This window comes from Sciurus carolinensis, chromosome 10, assembly GCF_902686445.1.
Source record: "Sciurus carolinensis chromosome 10, mSciCar1.2, whole genome shotgun sequence".
NCBI lineage: Eukaryota > Metazoa > Chordata > Mammalia > Rodentia > Sciuridae > Sciurus > Sciurus carolinensis.
The window spans coordinates 49,838,553-49,844,336 of NC_062222.1; the positions used below are offsets into that span (position 1 = coordinate 49,838,553).

Genomic DNA, 5,784 nt, shown 5'->3' on the forward strand with positions numbered 1-5,784 from the left:
AATTTAAATGAAAAAAATCATTAAGCATTGGAGACAGAAACCTGGTTTCAAATACTTGCCTTCTTTTTTTAAATTCAATTTTATTATTTTTGATTCACTGTACACAAGTGGGGTACAACTTTTCATTTCTCTGGTTGTACACAATGTAGAGTCACACCAGTAATCATACATGCATATAGGGTAATGATGTTTCATTCCATTATCTTTCCTTCCCCCTGATGCCTCCCCACCCTTCAATTCCCTGTACACAATCCGATTTTCCTCCATTCTTCCTTATCCTTTTCCCACCACCCCTGTTATGTATCATCATCCACTTACCAGAGAAAATATTCAGCCATTGGTTTTTTGGGATTGGCAATTTCACGTAGCATGATATTCTCCAACTCCATCCATTTACCTGCAAATGTCATAATTTTATTCTTCTTTATGGCTGAATAAAATAAGATATACAAGCGATCAACAAATATATGAAAAAGTGTTCAACATCTCTAGTAATCAGAGAGATGCAAATCTAAACCACCCTAAGATTTCATCTCATTCTAATTAGAATGGCTCTTATCAAGAATACAAGCAATAATAGGTGTTGGTGAGGATGTGGGAAAAAAGGTACACTCATATATTGCTGGTGGACTTGCAAATTGGTGCAGTCACTCTGGAAAGCAGTATGGAGATTCCTTAGAAAACGGAATGGAACCATCGTTTGACCCAGTTACCCCACTCCTCGGTTTATACCTCAAGGACTTCAAATCAACATACTACAATAACGAAGTCACATCAATGTTTATAGCAGCTCAATTGACAATAGCTAGATTGCGGAACCAAACTAGATGCCCTTCAATAGATGAATGGATAAAGAAAATGTGGAATATACACACAATGGAAAAACTTGTCTTCCTAAGCATGAATGTGGACCATGAGAATTCCTCACATGATCAGTGAGTGTACACTTATATAGCCACTTTGGAAAACTATAAGAAGAACATCAGGGATTCAAGATTTCTAATGCAAATCCCATGATACAGCAATTAGACTCCTAAGTATATGTCCAATAGAAAGTTGTGCACTTGTGTGCTAAAAGACATGAATGCACAAGAATGTTCACAGCAGTACTAAACATAATAGCTAAAAACTGGAAACTATCCAAATGTTTATTAAAAGTGGAGTGGACATGTAAATTGTGGTATGTTAACACAATGAACCTTACAGTAATGAGAATGAGCAAATTTGACTCCCCATCACATTCAATCAATTGTTCAAACATAATGCTGAAAGACAGAAACCAGACATAAAAAAGCACATTCTCTGATTCCATTTGCATAAAGTTAAAAAAATTCAAAACTTATGTAATTCAAACTACTCTATTTAAGTGCTGGGGCTTGGAAGAGTGGTTTCCCTAGGGAATGAGCAACCAATGCACCTGAGGTAGTCTCTGAGGTTTTGGTAATGTTGTTTTTTGATTTGGGAACTAGTTTCACAGGTTGTGTTCAGCTTGTGAAAATGCAACAACAAATGCTTGAGCTTTATAAGCAACTTAGTATATGTTATACTTAAGTAAAAATTAAAAAATAGTAAAGTAGGGTTCAATTTTTAAAGGTTAACTCCACTGCTCACTTGATGCTAGAGAAGGAAAATTTCTTACGCTTGTCAGAGTTTATTTCTTCATTTGGAGTACCTGCTTCATAGTTATTGTAATGATTAAATGACTTGGCACATGGTAAATGCTTGATAAGTATTAACTTTTTTTTTTCCACTTTCTTAAAATCTGTGGCTCCTATTTAGGTTTGGAAATCGGATAAACACTTGGAACAAGCCCTTGGCAAGAACAGCTTAGCAGTTGCAAAGCAGTTGTTATCACCAACTATAAATAAAACCTGGCTATTTCCCTCTACTTTGGAAGGTTGGCTTCTTTGACGTACTAGAGATTTTCAGATGGTCTCAGTGGCAGCGGTGAGAATTGAAGGAAAATAATTTCAGTTGATCATAGTGTCACAGGAAAGCAGGGAGCTGAAACTCCAAACCTTGGTTCTTATGGTCTGGTGAAGGAAAATTTAAAGTCAGACACAAAAAGTCATGCAAGAGAACTTTATTATAAGTGGAAGTGAGATGAAAGTAAAATTAAATCAAAATGAGGCTTAAGCAGAGAACCCTCTCAAGAAAGAGAGTGGGCCATCTCTGATCAGAGAAAGACAAGAAGACAATACTGTCTCCAAATTTATTACTGTTTGATGTTTATGTTGGGCGGTGGAGTTTTTGAACTTAGTCGAGCCTCTCTGGAACTGTTATAGTGGCATTTCACTGCTCATTGCCAGCTATTACCTAACATTAGGAGCCAAGTCCATCACCAAGCCAAAATTATTTCACTTTCCTATTTTATGATTCCATATGAACTTTTGCTAAGATAGTCACCAATTTGCAAACAGCTTGTTTTCATAAAGGCAATTTGTAAATTGTGTGTGTGTGTGTGTGCCTGCACACACAATATATTGTATTTTCCATTAAAAACGGGATTACAACTGCTGATTATTTCCTGAAATAGTACTCAAAAGCCTACTTTTATGTTCAATATTACTTGAACTCTATCATAGATGGTATTTATTTAATAATTCACCCTTTTCCTACTTAAATGGTAGGTGGATAGCAAGATATAAAAATAGAGATGGAGTTTTATCACTTGAATCTATTTCTGAATCTATTCTGAATTCTTAATTCTTTTCCATTAATTATTTTATTTACATTGCTGCCAATAAAAGAATGATTTAAATATAATGTTTTTTCTTAATATACAATATCTACATATCTTTATGTAGTACATTATTATAATTTAATACATGTATACAACATATAATAATCAAATCAGGGTAATAAGCATTTCCATTTCTTCAAACATTAATTATTTTTAAGTGTTGGGAATTTCATATCCTTCTAGTCATTTTGGAATGTATCATAGATTGTTTTAACTAGTAGTTACTGTACTGCGCTAAAGAATTGGAAATAATTCCTCCATCCTGTGTTTTGGTACATTCCTTGATATTGGGGAGGTCAAGTTTTCCTTATTGTTTTTCTTTTTTCAAAAGATGTTCTAGACTGGGGTATAGCTTGGTAGTAGAGTGCCTGCCTAGTATATGCAATACCCTGAGTTTGATCTCTAGAACTACCAAAAAAGAAAAAAAAAAAAGATTTTCTGGCTTCTCTCATACATTCATTCATATATGCTCAGATTATTTTTTTTAATTTCCCAAACATATTGTTTTATAGTATGTATGTGTATATGTGTTTTATGACAAATTACATTCTGTGATATTAAATCCTTTCTTAGAAGCACATGGAATGTTTTACCCTCTTCTTTATAATTTATTTTATATTACTATATTATTTTGTATTGTTTTCCCTAGTTTTGTTGATTTGATAAAGTTATTATTGATCCCATTTTTCTCCTTGATAATTTGGAAGTCTTACTCTACTTCATACCTATTAATAATGACCAGAATTAGTTACATAGTTTTCTACCACTGATAACAAAGTAACAACTATTTCCCCAACGAATAATTTCCCATTGCATCATCCCTTCAACTATTAGAATAATACCTTTAAAATACTTTCATTTCCTTCAATTCTTTTCTTTCTTATGACCTCCCCAGAGAAAGAAATGCTTTTCCTTTCCCCATATTACTAGATGTTGCTGAGATAATTATTTAATTCAAAACTTCCTCTTGTAGGGTACCCCATTTGTTTCAAGGGTTCTTCCTTACCACTTAAATTGCACATTCCCTGGTAATTTATCATTATTTTTACCAGGAAAAAAGGTCCTGCTGCTTCTTACTCCACTAAAGCTCTGAAGACAAAGGTTGGTTTAGTCAAAGGCAGCCCTGAAAGAAGATAGAGGAGACATATTTTGTCTTAAATCTCTGTCTTTAGGGGCACAGGGGCACAAACAGATACTGTAAGCAGAGCAGGGGTACAGTGTGATTTAGTCTGGACATATATGTACGTGGATTTAGCAAGGCTGAGCCAATCAGAAAAACGTCAGTTCCTCCACCCACACCCCTGGGGCCAGGGGATAGCTTCCCAGCTCCCACTCTCAGTTGGGATCAAAACCAATTCGGAGCTTTTCATCATAAAGGGGCTCTTTTATAATTCCTTTGTGTTTGTTCATTCCCCAATCTTGAAGGAATTGGGGCACCTGTCCTCCGGCTGGCTGTTTATTGCTGCATTAGTGTGTAGATTCCATCAAGTTGCATCTGAAGCACAAGGGCCAGATGCTTGTTCTGGCATTGGTCTTGTCTGAGTGATACATCTCTTGTTGCAGCCATCAGATTTTCTGCCTCTGCTAAGCCAATGGCTAACTTAACAAAGAACACAGAAAACACTTCCATTAAACTAAAGCATATATTTAGATATATAAGCCATGCTGCATTACAAGAGTATGTTAACTCTTTTTTTAAACATTTGTGCAATGTATTCATTTAGTACTTAATTATTATTCCATCCTTGTAAGGTTCACATGAAAATAAAACAGAAAAGGAGAAAAAGGCAAATGAAAAGGAAGAAAAATTGGTTTACAGCATTTGTCTTGCTTCTGGACTTCCTTTCTGGTTCTTGAGTTATCATAGCTTTGACTGCTAGCCTCCGGCTGAGACATACTTTGATATATTGCTCTTTGGAACTCCTCACTTTAGGTTTGTGTGGCCTTCTCTATTTGAGTATTCCATGTCTTCAACACTAGATTCTGTGCTTTCTTTATTTCTTTTGCTTCTTTGTTACTGTTTTAGCATTCTCCACATTCTCCACAATACCAAGGTCCAGTTTGTCATTATCCTTACTTCCTACAGCTTTTAGTCCTTGCAAAAGAATGTTGTACAAATTTTAATAATTTTGAGGTTTTTCAGAATAGTTCTGTAATTTCAGTTTCCATGTATTCAACAATTTCACCAGGTTTGTTTTTCCAGGGAAACTTTACTCCAACAAACCTGCAATATTTTCTCTATATTTAATTTTGGAATCCCTAACATTGTTAGGATCTTTCAAATTATTCTTCTGGGGAAAACTGGTCATTAAGCCACTGGATCAAGCAATAACCAAGTGTTTCCAAGTTACCATGTCTTGATGGAGTCAACCTTTCATTTGTGTGTACCAATGCTGGTGAATTCAATGGTGCCATCATGTCTTTTAGGATCCTCTGTATATTCTTCATGATCTCCTCTGAAGAGTACTGAAAAGCAAGGCCATAATCTATCAAGTACTGGCCAGGATTTCTATAGATCAAAAGATTTGAGGTCTTGATATCTCCATGTACATACTCATGCTCATGAATTTATTTCAGAATATGGAGAATTGGCAAGCTTAGCTGCAAGACAGTTTTCTGAGAAAATCTTTTGGCATTTGCTTCATATATTTTCTGAAGGACAGTTCCAAAGCAATCCATTATCATAAGTGTAATTTTTCCCATTTTTATTATGTAGACTAGATCATCAATATTTAGAAACATCAATGTATTTTAGTTCAATGGTATGAATCCATTTCTGAATTTGCTGTGGTTTTGTAGCTTACTGGGAGAACTTTAAATTCAATAAAAAGCAAACAAACAAAACAAACCATGAGGTTCATTGTCACTGGTTTCTACTTTTATACTATGAGGTGCTTCATTGCCAACTTATTTCAAATGGGTAATCCTAGTTTCTATTCCTTTCTTGACACATCAGTTATAATCTCCCCAGTTGCAAATTGTTCTGTAAGACATCTCTTTTGCAGGGCTCTTGTATCCAGAGCTGATTTTACATGAGACAT

At 34.9% G+C, this 5,784-nt stretch overlaps 1 pseudogene; it reads right to left on the reverse strand.

Annotated features, from left to right (window-relative positions):
* Positions 1–4,199: 4,199 nt before the first annotated feature.
* Positions 4,200–5,784, reverse strand: LOC124994184 (serine/threonine-protein kinase VRK1-like; annotated as a pseudogene).